General features: G+C 46.0%; 1 long non-coding RNA gene across 2 annotated transcripts in view; it reads right to left on the minus strand.

Annotated features, from left to right (window-relative positions):
* LOC115105989 (uncharacterized) overlaps positions 1-17,985 on the minus strand; it is a 28,109-nt gene extending 10,124 nt beyond the window's left edge. The window contains exons 1-3 of one of the 2 annotated variants that reach the window (XR_010460596.1): positions 17,837-17,985; positions 16,830-17,024; positions 11,290-11,372 (exon numbers count right to left, since the gene is read on the minus strand). This is a non-coding gene — a long non-coding RNA (uncharacterized LOC115105989). The remainder of the gene's footprint in view (positions 1-11,289; positions 11,373-16,829; positions 17,025-17,836) is intronic. The other variant, XR_010460595.1, reaches the window with a different exon arrangement.
* Positions 17,986-19,154: the final 1,169 nt, after the last annotated feature.

A 19,154-nucleotide genomic window follows, 5' to 3' on the forward strand; every position in this document is an offset into this window, starting at 1 on the left:
AGCTTCTCTTCCTAGGGTCCAAACACATTAAGGCACTTACATTACATACAGTAATGAACAAAATATACAACAATACGTTATATAACATTATTACACCACTACATATCTACAATACAAAATGTATAATACCACCATACAACAATATTACAAAATATGACTATCTGACGATCCACATTTAATTGAATAGTGTGTGCATTAGTTTACGAAGTAGACGACAACACAGTACCGTCCATATTATTCATCAGTGTTGTAGCAAGCGGTCCATTTAAACTCTACGGAGCTCGTTAACCTACATTGAGATCTTTCTTGTAGGCTGTTGCCTAAAGCTGATGTGTTGTGGTGGGGCAGCAGTCATTGTGTACGCTTACAAAGTACACAGAAAGAATCAGTGTTTCATGGTATTATACATGCATAGTTATTGGTAGGGTAGGCTGTGAATGTCACGCAACGCAGGAAAGGCGGGCCTAGATTGTGGTTCACTATGTCGCAGAGTTAGATACAAGGGTGCAGAAAAATGGAATACTTTTATGTTGTTTGTAAAAAATAAAAAAAATCCTGGCATCCAGCATCGGGTCTAATACATGTTATACCTAATCCTGGCATCCAGCATCGGTCTAATACATGTTATACCTAATCCTGGCATCCAGCATCGGGTCTAATACATGTTATACCTAATCCTGGCATCCAGCATCGGTCTAATAGCTGTTATACCTAATCCTGGCATTATACCCTAATCCTGGCATCCAGCATCGGTCTAATACATGTTATACCTAATCCTGGCATCCAGCATCGGGTCTAATACATGTTATACCTAATCCTGGCATCCAGCATCGGTCTAATACATGTTATACCTAATCCTGGCATCCAGCATCAATACATGTTATACCTAATCCTGGTCTAATACATGTTATACCTAATCCTGGCATCCAGCATCGGTCTAATACATGTTATACCTAATCCTGGCATCCAGCATCGGTCTAATACATGTTATACCTAATCCTGGCATCCAGCATCGGGTCTAATACATGTTATACCTAATCCTGGCATCCAGCATCGGTCTAATACATGTTATACCTAATCCTGGCATCCAGCATCGGTCTAATACATGTTATACCTAATCCTGGCATCCAGCATCGGGTCTAATACATGTTATACCTAATCCTGGCATCCAGCATCGGTCTAATACATGTTATACCTAATCCATGCATCGCTAATACATGTTATACAATCCTGGCATCCAGGGTCTAATACATGTTATACCTAATCCTGGCATCCAGCATCGGGTCTAATACATGTTATACCTAATCCTGGCATCCAGCATCGGGTCCAGCATAATCTAATACATGTTATACCTAATCCTGGCATCCAGCATCGGGTCTAATACATGTTATACCTAATCCTGGCATCCAGCATCGGGTCTAATACATGTTATACCTAATCCTGGCATCCAGCATCGGGTCTAATACATGTTATACCTAATCCTGGCATCCAGCATCGGGTCTAATACATGTTATACCTAATCCTGGCATCCAGCATCGGTCTAATACATGTTATACCTAATCCTGGCATCCAGCATCGGGTCTAATACATGTTATACCTAATCCTGGCATCCAGCATCGGGTCTAATACATGTTATACCTAATCCTGGCATCCAGCATCGGGTCTAATACATGTTATACCTAATCCTGGCATCCAGCATCGGTCTAATACATGTTATACCTAATCCTGGCATCCAGCATCGGGTCTAATACATGTTATACCTAATCCTGGCATCCAGCATCGGTCTAATACATGTTATACCTAATCCTGGCATCCAGCATCGGTCTAATACATGTTATACCTAATCCTGGCATCCAGCATCGGGTCTAATACATGTTATACCTAATCCTGGCATCCAGCATCGGGTCTAATACATGTTATACCTAATCCTGGCATCCAGCATCGGTCTAATACATGTTATACCTAATCCTGGCATCCAGCATCGGTCTAATACATGTTATACCTAATCCTGGCATCCAGCATCGGGTCTAATACATGTTATACCTAATCCAGCATGGCATCCAGCATCCAGCATCGGTCTAATACATGTTATACCTAATCCTGGCATCCAGCATCGGTCTAATACATGTTATACCTAATCCTGGCATCCAGCATCGGGACTAATACATGTTATACCTAATCCTAATACATGTTATACCTAATCCTGGCATCCAGCATCGGTCTAATACATGTTATACCTAATCCTGGCATCCAGCATCGGGGCATCTAATACATGTTATACCTAATCCTGGCATCCAGCATCGGTCTAATACATGTTATACCTAATCCTGGCATCCAGCATCGGGCATCTAATACATGTTATACCTAATCCTGGCATCCAGCATCGGGTCTAATACATGTTATACCTAATCCTGGCATCCAGCATCGGTCTAATACATGTTATACCTAATCCTGGCATCCAGCATCGGTCTAATACATGTTATACCTAATCCTGGCATCCAGCATCGGTCTAATACATGTTATACCTAATCCTGGCATCCAGCATCGGTCTAATACATGTTATACCTAATCCTGGCATCCAGCATCGGTCTAATACATGTTATACCTAATCCTGGCATCCAGCATCGGTCTAATACATGTTATACCTAATCCTGGCATCCAGCATCGGTCTAATACATGTTATACCTAATCCTGGCATCCAGCATCGGGTCTAATACATGTTATACCTAATCCTGGCATCCAGCATCGGTCTAATACATGTTATACCTAATCCTGGCATCCAGCATCGGTCTAATACATGTTATACCTAATCCTGGCATCCAGCTAATACATGTTATACCTAATCCTGGCATCCAGCATCGGTCTAATACATGTTATACCTAATCCTGGCATCCAGCATCGGTCTAATACATGTTATACCTAATCCTGGCATCCAGCATCGGTCTAATACATGTTATACCTAATCCTGGCATCCAGCATCGGTCTAATACATGTTATACCTAATCCTGGCATCCAGCATCGGTCTAATACATGTTATACCTAATCCTGGCATCCAGCATCGGTCTAATACATGTTATACCTAATCCTGGCATCCAGCATCAATACATGTCTAATACATGTTATACCTAATCCTGGCATCCAGCATCGGTCTAATACATGTTAAACCTAATCCTGGCATCCAGCATCGGTCTAATACATGTTATACCTAATCCTGGCATCCAGCATCAGGTCTAATACATGTTATACCTAATCCTGGCATCCAGCATCGGTCTAATACATGTTATACCTAATCCTGGCATCCAGCATCGGTCTAATACATGTTATACCTAATCCTGGCATCCAGCATCGGTCTAATACATGTTATACCTAATCCTGGCATCCAGCATCGGTCTAATACATGTTATACCTAATCCTGGCATCCAGCATCGGTCTAATACATGTTATACCTAATCCTGGCATCCAGCATCGGTCTAATACATGTTATACCTAATCCTGGCATCCAGCATCAGGTCTAATACATGTTATACCTAATCCTGGCATCCAGCATCGGTCTAATACATGTTATACCTAATCCTGGCATCCAGCATCGGTCTAATACATGTTATACCTAATCCTGGCATCCAGCATCAGTCTAATACATGTTATACCTAATCCTGGCATCCAGCATCAGTCTAATACATGTTATACCTAATCCTGGGATCCAGCATCGAGACTTATACATGTTATACCTAATCCTGGCATCCAGCATCGAGACTTATACATGTTATACCTAATCCTGGCATCCAGCATCGGTATAATACATGTTATACCTAATCCTGGCATCCAGCATCGGTCTAATACATGTTATACCTAATCCTGCCCGCTGCCTCTGGGCAGAGGATACAGAACAAATCTCAACAATTCCACTTCTCTAAACTTTCAAAGATGTAACCGCTCGCAGCTTGTCCTTTACCGTGCCTGAATCAATGTACGGTTTGGCCAAAAAGCAGGAATCCCCTTTTTCCTTAAATCTCACTCCAACCGGTCCAAAATCATTTGTGACAGGACTCCCATGGCAAACACTGGAAGTGTCTACCACACCTGTAGCTGCAGGTACTTCATCCTGGTCTGGCTTGACTTCAGAGCACTCACTACTGCTGACTGATGTTCTCAAGAGCACAAGTAGATTTATAGGTAATTTTACTTGGTTTGTATTCAGGAGAAGAAAATGATTGGACAAAGGTTTGTACTCCGGGTTGGAGCGAGCGGTCGCATTTGCACTCGGTCCGCAGGAGACTCTGCTAGCTAGCCAACAGCTAGCCAACGTCTACCGAACAGAACTTCTGCACTCAACAATCCGGTCGCATTTCGCTTCGCTCCACAGGTAGTATCACATTTTTCATTTCATTTCATTACAGTACAACGGCTTGATTTGTTTGATCGTAGCTAGCTACATAGCCGTCTTTGTATCAAAGATAATTGTGTAGTCTAGAGCGATTTCCTAGGTTAGCTAGCCAGCTATTGTCGTTCTTTTAACGCAACGTAACGTAATCAACACTGCTAGCTAGCCAGCTAGCCCCGAATAGCAGCACAGTAGAAACTATTACACTCAACGGAACGACTTGATTAGTGTAGTGTCAACAACGCAGCCAATGCCAGCTAGCCTACATAGTCAACAACGCAGCCTCTGCCAGCTAGCCTACTTCAGCAGTACTGTATCATTTTAATCATTTTAGTCAATAAGATTCTTGCTACGTAAGCTTAACTTTCTGAACACTCGAGACGTGTAGTCCACTTGTCATTCCAATCTCCTTTGCATTAGCGTAGCCTCTTGTGTAGCCTGTCAACTATGTGTCTGTCTATCCCTGTTCTCTCCTCTCTGCACAGACCATACAAACGCTCCACACCGCGTGGCCGCGGCCACCCTAATCTGGTGGTCCCAGCGCGCACGACCCACGTGGAGTTCCAGGTCTCCGGTAGCCTCTGGAACTGCCGATCTGCGGCCAACAAGGCAGAGTTCATCTCAGCCTATGCCTCCCTCCAGTCCCTCGACTTCTTGGCACTGACGGAAACATGGATCACCACAGACAACACTGCTACTCCTACTGCTCTCTCTTCGTCTGCCCACGTGTTCTCGCACACCCGAGAGCTTCTGGTCAGCGGGGTGGTGGCACCGGGATCCTCATCTCTCCCAAGTGGTCATTCTCTCTTTCTCCCCTTACCCATCTATCTATCGCCTCCTTTGAATTCCATGCTGTCACAGTTACCAGCCCTTTCAAGCTTAACATCCTTATCATTTATCGCCCTCCAGGTTCCCTCGGAGAGTTCATCAATGAGCTTGATGCCTTGATAAGCTCCTTTCCTGAGGACGGCTCACCTCTCACAGTTCTGGGCGACTTTAACCTCCCCACGTCTACCTTTGACTCATTCCTCTCTGCCTCCTTCTTTCCACTCCTCTCCTCTTTTGACCTCACCCTCTCACCTTCCCCCCCTACTCACAAGGCAGGAAATACGCTCGACCTCATCTTTACTAGATGCTGTTCTTCCACTAACCTCGTTGCAACTCCCCTCCAAGTCTCCCACCACTACCTTGTATCCTTTTCCCTCTCGCTCTCATCCAACACTTCCCACACTGCCCCTACTCGGATGGTATCGCGCCGTCCCAACCTTCGCTCTCTCTCCCCCGCTACTCTCTCCTCTTCCATCCTATCATCTCTTCCCTCTGCTCAAACCTTCTCCAACCTATCTCCTGATTCTGCCTCCTCAACCCTCCTCTCCTCCCTTTCTGCATCCTTTGACTCTCTATGTCCCCTATCCTCCAGGCCGGCTCGGTCCTCCCCTCCCGCTCCGTGGCTCGACGACTCATTGCGAGCTCACAGAACAGGGCTCCGGGCAGCCGAGCGGAAATGGAGGAAAACTCGCCTCCCTGCGGACCTGACATCCTTTCACTCCCTCCTCTCTACATTTTCCTCTTCTCTCTCTGCTGCTAAAGCCACTTTCTACCACTCTAAATTCCAAGCATCTGCCTCTAACCCTAGGAAGCTCTTTGCAACCTTCTCCTCCCTCCTGAATCCTCCTCCCCCTCCCCCTCCTCCCTCTCTGCAGATGACTTCGTCAACCATTTTGAAAAGAAGGTCAACGACATCCGATCCTCGTTTGCTAAGTCAAACGACACCGCTGGTTCTGCTCACACTGCCCTACCCTGTGCTCTGACCTCTTTCTCCCCTCTCTCTCCAGATGAAATCTCGCGTCTTGTGACGGCCGGCCGCCCAACAACCTGCCCGCTTGACCCTATCCCCTCCTCTCTTCTCCAGACCATTTCCGGAGACCTTCTCCCTTACCTCACCTCGCTCATCAACTCATCCCTGACTGCTGGCTACGTCCCTTCCGTCTTCAAGAGAGCGAGAGTTGCACCCCTTCTGAAAAAACCTACACTCGATCCCTCCGATGTCAACAACTACAGACCAGTATCCCTTCTTTCTTTTCTCTCCAAAACTCTTGAACGTGCCGTCCTTGGCCAGCTCTCCCGCTATCTCTCTCAGAATGACCTTCTTGATCCAAATCAGTCAGGTTTCAAGACTAGTCATTCAACTGAGACTGCTCTTCTCTGTATCACGGAGGCGCTCCGCACTGCTAAAGCTAACTCTCTCTCCTCTGCTCTCATCCTTCTAGACCTATCGGCTGCCTTCGATACTGTGAACCATCAGATCCTCCTCTCCACCCTCTCCGAGTTGGGCATCTCCGGCGCGGCCCACGCTTGGATTGCGTCCTACCTGACAGGTCGCTCCTACCAGGTGGCGTGGCGAGAATCCGTCTCCACACCACGTGCTCTCACCACTGGTGTCCCCCAGGGCTCTGTTCTAGGCCCTCTCCTATTCTCGCTATACACCAAGTCACTTGGCTCTGTCATAACCTCACATGGTCTCTCCTATCATTGCTATGCAGACGACACACAATTAATCTTCTCCTTTCCCCCTTCTGATGACCAGGTGGCGAATCGCATCTCTGCATGTCTGGCAGACATATCAGTGTGGATGACGGATCACCACCTCAAGCTGAACCTCGGCAAGACGGAGCTGCTCTTCCTCCCGGGGAAGGACTGCCCATTCCATGATCTCGCCATCACGGTTGACAACTCCATTGTGTCCTCCTCCCAGAACGCTAAGAACCTTGGCGTGATCCTGGACAACACCCTGTCGTTCTCAACTAACATCAAGGCGGTGGCCCGTTCCTGTAGGTTCATGCTCTACAACATCCGCAGAGTACGACCCTGCCTCACACAGGAAGCGGCGCAGGTCCTAATCCAGGCACTTGTCATCTCCCGTCTGGATTACTGCAACTCGCTGTTAGCTGGGCTCCCTGCCTGTGCCATTAAACCCCTACAACTCATCCAGAACGCCGCACCCCGTCTGGTGTTCAACCTTCCCAAGTTCTCTCACGTCACCCCGCTCCTCCGCTCCCTCCACTGGCTTCCAGTTGAAGCTCGCATCCGCTACAAGACCATGGTGCTTGCCTACGGAGCTGTGAGGGGAACGGCACCTCAGTACCTCCAGGCTCTGATCAGGCCCTACACCCAAACAAGGGCACTGCGTTCATCCACCTCTGGCCTGCTCGCCTCCCTACCACTGAGGAAGTACAGTTCCCGCTCAGCCCAGTCAAAACTGTTCGCTGCTCTGGCCCCCCAATGGTGGAACAAACTCCCTCACGACGCCAGGACAGCGGAGTCAATCACCACCTTCCGGAGACACCTGAAACCCCACCTCTTTAAGGAATACCTAGGATAGGATAAAGTAATCCCTCTCACCCCCCCTCCCCCTTAAAAGATTTAGATGCACTACTGTTCCACTGGATGTCATAAGGTGAATGCACCAATTTGTAAGTCGCTCTGGATAAGAGCGTCTGCTAAATGACTTAAATGTAAATGTAATACATGTTATACCTAATCCTGGCATCCAGCATCGGGACTAATACATGTTATACCTAATCCTGGCATCCAGCATCGGTCTAATACATGTTATACCTAATCCTGGCATCCAGCATCGGGACTAATACATGTTATACCTAATCCTGGCATCCAGCATCGGTCTAATACATGTTATACCTAATCCTGGCATCCAGCATCGGTCTAATACATGTTATACCTAATCCTGGCACCAGGTCTTGGAACACAGTCTGAAACGAGAGACTAGCTCATGAAGAAACTCCAAACTGTGTTGATGTTGTGTTGTTGCCGAGCTGAGTGTCCTTGGGTTCAGCAGCCCATATTTCATGCATCCAAGCACGCAAGCACACACACAGATCCAGGGTGTCCAGCTGGGCCAGGTCAGGAGACAGAAACCCCCACAGACCCCAGAACATGTGTAGGGAGAGGGGGGTTTGACCCTTCACTGGGAGGGAGCTCCACAGCCCCATACCATCAGGCTCTCTCCAACCCTCTCCAGTCCACCAGCCCCCCCCCCCCCCCCCACACACACACACACTGCCTGGGCTGGGCGCCATATCATCGGGCCCTAGCCCCCTCCAACCTCCAGCCCTCCAGCCTGCTGCGGTATTCCCTTCACAGGCTGGGAGATCAGGGGAGGAGGCCCGGAGGGGGTTGGGTTTGGAGGGATGGATGGAGAGAGAGAGGGAAGAGGGGTGTCTGATGTTATGGCCCTGCCCTGCTGCAGCCTGTTGCATGGATGCACCCCAGATCAGACGCTCTGTTCTCTGCATGAAGCACACACACACACTCCTTCATGAGCGCACACACATGCAAACACACCAAACACACATACGTACGCACGCACACACAAACACCAAGCGCATGTACGCACGCACACACAAACACCAAGCGCATGCACACAAACACCCCTCCCCCAATCTCCAAAAGGGTCTGTAGGAATGAGCCAGACAGTGGCAACACAAAGGGACAAAAGATGCAGCAGGAGAGTACAGCGATGTGACGTGGGGGGGGACTGGGAGAGAGGGAGGGAGGGAGGCTTGATGCTCCATATGGGAGCTCCTTTACCCTTACTCGCCATCTCTGTGCAAACAGGCAGATGTCACATTGGCCGGCCCCGCCCTGTGGGCCAGCGGGTCAGGGAGGGATGGAGGGAGGGAGGTTTGATGCTCCATATGGGAGCTCCCCTAGCAGGCAGATGTCACATTGGCCGGCCCCGCCCTGTGGGCCAGCGGGTCACAACATGACGGGGTAAATAACAGAGCAGGAGGACAGGAGAGAGAGGCCCAGCCCAGCTGCCTGCCAGAACAGCAACACCGCAATACACACAAACATGGTCATGCTCATACACACAGGCTCATTTAAATACACACCCTCATGCTAATACATACAGGCATACACACACACACACACACACACAAATATATACAGTGTATTCGGAAAGTATTCAGACCCCTTCACATTTTCCACAATTTGTTATGTTACAGCCTTATTCTAAAATGTATTAAATATTTTTTCCCCCCTCATCAATCTACACACAATGCCTCATTATGACAAAGCGAAAACAGGTTTTAAGACATTTTTTCAAATGTATTAAAAAGAAAAACAGAAATAACTTATTTATGTTTTATGTTTCAGACCCTTTGCTAGGAGACTGGAAAATGAGCGCAGGTGCATTCTGCTCCCATTGATCATCCTTGAGATGTTTATATAACTTGATTGGAGTCTACCTGCGGAACATTAAATTGATTGGACATAATTTGGAAAGGCACACCTGTCTATATAAGGTCCCACAGTTGGCAGTGCATGTCAGCGCAAAAACCAAATCATGAGGTCGAAGGAATGTCCTTAGAGCTCAGAGACAGGATTGTGTTGAGGCACAGATCTGAGGAAGGGTACAAAAACATGTCTGCAGCATTGAAGGTCCCCAAGAACACAGTGGCCTCCATCATTCTTAAATGGAAGAAGTTTGGAACCACCAAAACTCTTCCTAGAGCTGGCCTCTCAGCCAAACCTGAGCAATGGGGGGAGAAGGTTTTCCAAGATGGCGGTGCAGTGAAGACGTTGTTCGTCCTCTCGTGTACTTTTGTATTTTTCGTATTTTTTGTATATATATCAATTTTATTTTCAATCTCTTCTACATTTTAGTGAAATTATACCTTCTGGTAACCTGCCTCACCCAATGGAATACGGAACCGCTATTATTTTTAATTTTTAGACCTTATAACAAGAACCACCTAACCAGCTAATTAGCTACATGCTATTTAGTCATTGTTAGCCACTGCTAGCAGCCTTTACCTTCTGCACAGATACCAGCCCTTTTTTTTAGCCTGGATAATACTCGCTAGTCTACCAGTAACGGACTGTCTCTCCACTACAACGCCGGATTCCTGCCGTAATCCCTGGAACATTACTCCTGATCTTCACAGCTAGCTAGCACCACCGAGTTACCCAGTACCGAAGCTATCCCTGAGGCCCACCTCCCAGCCTACTCAGTTGTTCACCCGGACTCCACCCAAACACGGCTAGAACACACTACTCCACCGGATCCTTGCCGTAAGCTCTGGACCTTAGCACCGGATCACCACTGCTACCGAGTGGCTATAGTGGCTAATGACCCTGCCCCGAAGCTAGCACCAGTTGGCAGTGAGCCAGTCGCATCTCCCGGCTAGAAAACAAAAGTACTACAATTACAATACCTCTTTCGCCATCTGGCTTGGATCCTTAGTCGACACGGCACCCCGCCGCAACACTACGACTGGTCTGCCGACAAATACTCCATCCGCTGTGCCTTCAACCGGCCTCCGTCGGACGTCGGAGCAGACGCTTCTACTAGCACCGGACTACTAACTTTAAACGCCTTGTCGCCCGCGTGCTAGCGTAGTAGCGACTACTCCGCGGCTTCCCTGTTCCATCTATTGCTGCCCCCTGGACCCTATGATCACTTGGCTACATAGTTGATGCCTGCTGGACTGTCCATTAATCACGGTGCTCCATTCTGTTTATTTTTTTGTTTATCTGTCGACCCAAGCCGCGAACTCAGGCCCTGTGTGTAGTTAACCGACCCTCTCTGCCCATTCATCGCCATTTCACCTGTTGTTCTTTTGGCTGATTAGCTGTTGTTGTCTCACCCGTTGTTGTCTTAACTAGCTCTCCTAATCAACACGTGATTACTTTATGCCTCACTGTATGTCTCTCTCAAATATCAATATGCCTTGTATACTGTTGTTTAGGTTAGTTATCATTGTTTTAGTTTACAATGGACCCCTAGTTCCACTCATTATACCTCTGATACCTCCTTTGTCCCACCTCCCACACATTATCCAGAGATACAACCTCTCTTATCATCACTCAGTGCCTGGGCTTACCTCTTACTCCTCCTCTGTTCCTCGGGTGATGTGGAGGTAACCCCAGGCCCTGCGTGTCCCCAGGCACCCTCATTTGTTGACTTCTGTGATAGAAAAAGCCTTGGTTTCATGCATGTCAACATCAGAAGCCTCCTCCCTAAGTTTGTTTTACTCACTGCTTTAGCACACTGCGCCAACCCTGATGTCCTTGTTGTGTCTGAATCCTGGCTTAGGAAGGCCACCAACAATTCTGAGATTTCCTTACCCAACTACAGCATTTTCCGTCAAGATAGAACTGCCAAAGGGAGAGGAGTTGCAATCTACTGCAGAGATAGCTTGCAAAGTTCTGTCATACTTTCCAGGTCTACACCCGAAACAGTTTGAACTTCTAATTTTAAAAATGAACCTCTCCAGAAATAAGTCTCTCACTGTTGCCGCCTGCTATTGACCCCCCTCCGCTCCCAGCTGTACCCTGGACACCATTTGTGAATTGTTCGCCCCCCCATCTAGCTTCAGAGTTTGTTAGGTGAGGTGACCTAAACTGGGATATGCTTAACACCCCGGCAGCCCTACAATCTAAGCCAGATGCTCTCAATTTCACACAAATCATCAAGGAACCCACCAGGCACAACCCTAAATCTGTAAACATGGGCCCCCTCATAGACATTATCCTGACCAACTGGCCCTCCAAATACACCTCCGCTGTTTTCAATCAGGATCTCAGCAATCACTGCCCCATTGCCTGTATCCGCTATCGGTCCGCGGTCAAACGACCACCCCTCATCACTGTCAAAGTTCCCTAAAACAGTTCTGCGAGCAGGCCTTTCTAATCGACCTGGCACGGGTAACCTGGAAGGATATTGACCTCATCCCGTCAGTCGAGGATGCCTGGTCCTTCTTTAAAAGTAATTTCCTCACCATTTTAGATAAATATGCCCCGTTCCAAAAATGCAGTACTAAGCACAGATATAGCCCTTGGTTCACTCCAGACCTGACTGCCCTTGACCAGCACAAAAACATCCTGTGGCGGACTGCAATAGCATCGAATAGTCCCCGCGATATGCAACTGTTCAGGGAAGTCAGGAACAGAAATTCGCATCCTGTAGCTCTAACTCCAAAAGGTTTTGGGACACTGTAAAGTCTATGGAGACCAGCACCTCCCTCCCACTTCACTGAGGCTAGGTAACACGGTCACCACTGATAAATCCATGATAATCAAACATTTCAATAAGCATTTCTCAATGGCTGGCCATGCCTTCCTCCTGGCTACTCCAACCCCGGCCAACAGCCCCCCCCCCCTACTCGCCCAAGCCTCCCCAGCTTATCCTCCACCCAAATCCAGACAGCAGATGTTCTGAAAGAGCTGCAAAACCTGGACCCGTACCAATCAGCTGGGCTAGACAATCTAGACCCTCTCTTTCTAAAACTATCCTCCGCCATTGTTGCAACCCCGATTACCAGCATGTTCAACCTCTCTTTCGTATCGTCCGAGAACCCTAAAGATTGGAAAGCTGTCGCGGTCATCTCCCTCTTCAAAGGGGTGACACCCTAGACCCAAACTGTTACAGACCTATATCCATGCTGCCCTACCTAAAAAGCCAAGTTAATAACCCGATCACTGACCATTTCGAATCCCACCGTACCTTCTCCACTGTGCAATCCAGTTTCCGAGCCGGTCACGGGTGCACCTCAGCCACGCTCAAGGCACTAAACGATATCATAACCACCATCGATAAAAGACAGTACTGTGCAGCCGTCTTCATCGACCTGGCCATGGCTTTCGACTCTGTCAATCACGGTATTCTTATCGGCAGACTCAATAGCCTTGGTTTTTCTAATGACTGCCTCGCATGGTTCACCAACTACTTTACAGACAGAGTTCAGTGTGTCAAATCGGAGGGCATGTTGTCCGGCCTTTCCTTCCAGTTCTCTGCCCAGTGACTGGAACAAATTGCAAAAATCGCTGAAGTTGGAGACTTTTAGTTTTAGAACCAGCAGGTAGCCTAGTTGTTAGAGCGTTGGGCCAGTAACCAGCAGGTAGCCTAGTTGTTAGAGCGTTGGGCCAGTAACCAAAAGGTTGCTAGATTGAATCCTGGAGCTGACAAGGTAAAAATCTGTTGTTCTGCCCCTGAACAAGGCAGTTAACCCACTGTTCCCCGGTAGGCCATCATTGTGAATAACAATTTGTTCTTAACTGACTTGCCTAGTTAAATAAAGGTTACATTAAAAATATATATACAAGGAGTACTGGTACAGAGGCAGTGTATGAGGTAGTTGGGGTGATTGGTGTGGGTTAGGGTTAGGTCGGAACCGGGTTAGGTGATTGATGTGGGTTAGGGTTAGGTCGGAACCGAGTTAGGTGATTGGTGTGGGTTAGGGTTAGGTCGGAAAATGGTTAGGTGATTGGTGTGGGTTAGGGTTAGGTCGGAACCGGGTTAGGTGATTGGTGTGGGTTAGGGTTAGGTCGGAACCGGGTTAGGTGATTGATGTGGGTTAGGGTTAGGTCGGAACCGGGTTAGGTGATTGGTGTGGGTTAGGTTAGGTGAACCGGGTTAGGTGATTGGTGTGGGTTAGGGTTAGGTCGGAACCGGGTTAGGTGATTGGTGTGGTTAGGGTTAGGTCGGAACCGGGTTAGGTGATTGATGTGGGTTAGGGTTAGGTCGGAACCGGGTTAGGTGATTGGTGTGGGTTAGGGTTAGGTCGGAACCGGGTTAGGTGATTGGTGTGGGTTAGGGTTAGGTCGGAACCGGGTTAGGTGATTGATGTGGGTTAGGGTTAGGTCGGAACCGGGTTAGGTGATTGATGTGGGTTAGGGTTAGGTCGGAACCGGGTTAGGTGATTGGTTGAAGTACTATGTGGAAGGTAGGGGGTGATAAACAGAAAGTCCAGGTAGCTGTTAAATTAACTGATCAGCAGTCTGGGGGGTAGAAGCTGTTCAGGAGCCTTTTGGTCACAGACTTGGCACTCCAGAACCGGTTGCTGTGCGGTAGCAGAGAAAAGTCTTTGACTATTTTTGTCTGATACCGCCTAGTAGAGAGGTCCTGGGTGGCAGGGAGCTTGGCCCCAGTGATGTACTGGGCCATACACACTCCAACTGCGCCTTGCAGTTGGATGCCAAGCAGTTGCCATACCAAGCTGTGATGCAGCCAGTCAAGATACTCTCAATGGTGCAGTAACTTTTTGAGGATCTGAGGGCCCATGTCAAATATTTTCAGACTCCCAAGGGGGAAGAAGTGTTGTTGTGCATCTTCATGACTGTTTTGGTGCTTTTCTTTTTACCTTTATTTAACTAGGCAAGTCAGTTAAGAACAAATTATCATTTTCAATGATGGCCTAGGAACAGTGGGTTAACTGCCTTGTTCAGGGGCAGAACGACAGATTTGTACCTTCCAGTTACTAGTCCAACGCTCTAACCACTTGGCTACCCTGCCGCCCCAGGGTGTGTGGTGTGTTTGGACCATGATAGGTCCTTACTGATGTGGACACCGAGGAACTTGAAGTTCGTCTCCACTACTGCCCAGATGTGAATGGGGGCGTGTTCGGGCCTCCGTTTCCTGTAGTCCACGATCAGTTCCTTTGTCTTGCTGACGTTGAGAGAGAGGTTGTTGTCCTGGCACTACACTGCCAGGTCCCTGACCTCCTCCCTATAGGCTGTCTCATTGTCGTCAGTGATCAGGCCTACCACCGTCGTGCCGTCAGCAAAACTGGTACTCCCTGTATATATAAACTGGTACTTCCGGTATAAATAAACGGGTACTTCCTGTATATATAAATGGGTACTTCCTGTATATATAAACTTGTACTTCCTATATATATAAACTGGTACATCCTGTGTATATAAACTGGGACTTCCTGTATATATAAACTGGTACTTCCTGTATATATAAACTGGTACTTCCTGTAAATATAAACTGGTACTTCCTGTATATATAAACTGGTACTTCCTGTATATATAAACTGGTACATCCTGTATATATAAACTCGTACTTCCTGTATATATAAACTGGTACATCCTGTATATAGCCTCCTTATTGTTTTTATTTTGTTACCATTTCCTTTTTTTTTTTGCAAATATTTCTTACTTTTTCATTCTTAAAAGTTAAGCCGTTGTCTAATCTTACATATGGAATTGTTTTAAGAAGGTCATACCATGGATCATTTAGCTATTTGATTTAGAGTTTTAGGACCCCTTTAGGTATCCCTAAAAAATATATTTAAAAAATAATTAATTTGTATGGGTTACCTTCGGACGAGTCCCATGCCATTTGTGGAGGTCGTAGAGCAAAACAGAAAACACCACCTTGTTTGTGAGAGCTTCCCCTTTCAATACAGTGCTCATATTAGTTTAGAGTGGTCATATTAGCCAAAACGTTCAGATGCTACAGACGTTTTGGGATGTCTCCTGCTGTGACAAACAGAGCTGTAGCTCTCGGCCACTTTCCAACATACTGTAGATGGGGAATTACAACCTAGGCGGATGCTGTGGATGGAGACCCATGCAAAAAAACAGCTATCTCTAGCTTAAATGTAGGGATTTGTTTATTATGTTACTCAGATTGACACACCGGTGTGTCAATAGACTCTAGTTTTTTTATTATCTGCACAGTTGGGTATGGGCTCATGAGTAAGCATTTCACTGTAAAGTCCACACCTATTGTATTCTGTGCATGTGACCAATACAAAGCATGCATTCCATACACACACAGAATAAGGCACTTTCATCCTCAAATGCAACCACTAACATTCCCTGATTTGACTAGAGCATGTCCCTGCTCCAAACGTTTTCTGTCACATTGTTGTTCAGTATCTAACTTCCCTCTCCCTACTGTAAATCTCTCCTTCATGTTGTCAACTATTTACCCGTGTGAGGCCTGCTCCACTCCTTGTGTATGTGTGTAACAAAGGCTGAAGAGACAGGTTCCGCTTACCAGGCAATGTAGAAGTATGGGTCGCCATCAAATCAAATCAAATTTTATTTGTCACATACACATGGTTAGCAGATGTTAATGCGAGTGTAGCGAAATGCTTGTGCTTCTAGTTCCGACAATGCAGTGATAACCAACAAGTAATCTAACTAACAATTCCAAAACTACTGTCTTATACACAGTGTAAGGGGATAAAGAATATGTACATAAGGATATATGAATGAGTGATGGTACAGAGCAGCATACAGTAGATGGTATCGAGTACAGTATATACATATGAGATGAGAATGTAGACAAAGTAAACAAAGTGGCATAGTTAAAGTGGCTAGTGATACATGTATTACATAAGGATGCAGTCGATGATGTAGAGTACAGTATATACGTATGCATATGAGATGAATAATGTAGGGTAAGTAACATTATATAAGGTAGCATTGTTTAAAGTGGCTAGTGATATATTTGCAACATTTCCCATCAATTCCCATTATTGAAGTGGCTGGAGTTGGGTCAGTGTCAATGACAGTGTGTTGGCAGCAGCCACTCAATGTTAGTGGTGGCTGTTTAACAGTCTGATGGCCTTGAGATAGAAGCTGTTTTTCAGTCTCTCGGTCCCAGCTTTGATGCACCTGTACTGACCTTGCCTTCTGGATGATAGCGGGGTGAACAGGCAGTGGTTCGGGTGGTTGATGTCCTTGATGATCTTTATGGCCTTCCTGTAACATCGGGTGGTGTAGGTGTCCTGGAGGGCAGGTAGTTTGCCCCCGGTGATGCGTTGTGCAGACCTCACAGAGCAGAGGAATGAACACACACACACACACAGTGTGTGTTAGTCTGGAGGGGAGGAACAGAGTTACTTTACACACTGCAGTGACAGCACTTTCCTTTAATACCAGGGTATAAAATGGATTTGAATGAGAAAGGGGAGGACAGGGGGAGAAGCAGGAGGGGGGACATGGGGCAGAGTGAGGATGGAGGGGGACAGGGGAGAAGCAGGAGGGGGACATGGGGCAGAGTGAGGATGGAGGGGGACAGGGGAGAAGCAGGAGGGGGACATGGGGCAGAGTGAGGATGGAGGGGGACAGGGGGAGAAGCAGGAGGGGGACATGGGGCAGAGTGAGGATGGAGGGGGACAGGGGGAGAAGCAGAAGGGGGAACATGGGGCAGAGTGAGGATGGAGGGGGACAGATCTGCTACTCTGAGCCTCCAGCATGATATGGAGATGGAGGAGAGGAAGGGTCACCCCTCTGTTCTGTTCTCTCTCTCCCTCTGCTTCAGCTCTTCTCTTTTTACTCTCTCCTCCCATCCCTCCCTCCCTCCCTCCTCCCATCCCTCCCTCCCTCCTCCTCCCATCCCTCCATCCTCTCCTTTGCCCGGTCCATCCCTCTGTTCATTAGCATAGCAGCTGCAGAGTGGGGACAGGGCAGGTTTGGGGGGGGGTGCTCCAGTCAATGGCACAGCGTCTGGGTCTTGAATAGAGCTGAACCAGGACCCAGCAGCCCAGACAAAAGAGGAGGGGAGAGAAGAATGAACGAGTGAATGGGGCGGCTTGTCACTTTTCAATGGAAAAGCACAGAATGGAGTGAAAGAATGAAAGAAAAAGTTGAAAAATGAGCGGAGGGCAAGGAAAGAAGCGGCCTGGCCACCTGTCTCTGTCTCTCAGTCTTCCTGTTTCTCTCTCTCCTAGAAAGAGAGCAGAGAGGATTCTTTAGCAACCCACATGTTTTATTTTCTTCTGGGAGAAAAGATAAGGCCGGTGCAAACAAGTTGATAATAACAAGCTGATAATAACAAGCTAATAATAACAAGCTGATAATAACAAACTGATAATAACAAGCTGATAATAACAAACTGATAATAACAAACTGATAACAAACTGATAATAACAAACTGATAATAACAAGCTGATAATAAGTTGATAATAACAAGCTGATAATAACAAGCTGATAATAAGTTGATAATAACAAGCTGATAATAACAAGCTGATAACAAACTGATAATAACAAACTGATAATAACAAAATGATAATAACAAGCTGATAATAACAAGCTGATAATAACAAGCTGATAATAACAAGCTGATAATAACAAGCTAATAATAACAAGCTGATAATAACAAACTGATAATAACAAGCTGATAATAACAAGCTGATAATAACAAGCTGATAATAAGTTGATAATAACAAGTTGATAATAACAAGCTAATAATAACAAGCTGATAATAACAAGCTGATAATAACAAGCTGATAACAACAAACTGATAATAACAAACTGATAATAACAAGCTGATAATAACAAGCTGATAACAAACTGATAATAACAAGCTGATAATAACTGATAATAACAAACTGATAATAACAAACTGATAATAACAAACTGATAATAACAAACTGATAATAACAAGCTGATAATAACAAACTGATAATAACAAACTGATAATAACAAACTGATAATAACAAACTGATAATAACAAACTGATAATAACAAGCTGATAATAACAAGCTGATAATAACAAACTGATAATAACAAACTGATAATAACAAGCTGATAATAACAAACTGATAATAACAAATAACAAGCTGATAATAACAAACTGATAATAACAAGCTGATAATAACAAACTGATAATAACAAACTGATAATAACAAACTGATAATAACAAACTGATAATAACAAACTGATAATAACAAGCTGATAATAACAAACTGATAATAACAAACTGATAATAACAAGCTGATAATAACAAACTGATAATAACAAGCTGATAATAACAAGCTGATAACAAGCTGATAATAACAAACTGATAATAACAAGCTAATAATAACAAGCTGATAACAAACTGATAATAACAAACTGATAATAACAAGCTGATAATAAGTTGATAATAACAAGCTGATAATAACAAGCTGATAATAACAAGCTGATAATAACAAACTGATAATAACAAGCTGATAATAAACTGATA

Source organism: Oncorhynchus nerka, linkage group LG22, assembly GCF_034236695.1.
Source record: "Oncorhynchus nerka isolate Pitt River linkage group LG22, Oner_Uvic_2.0, whole genome shotgun sequence".
NCBI lineage: Eukaryota > Metazoa > Chordata > Actinopteri > Salmoniformes > Salmonidae > Oncorhynchus > Oncorhynchus nerka.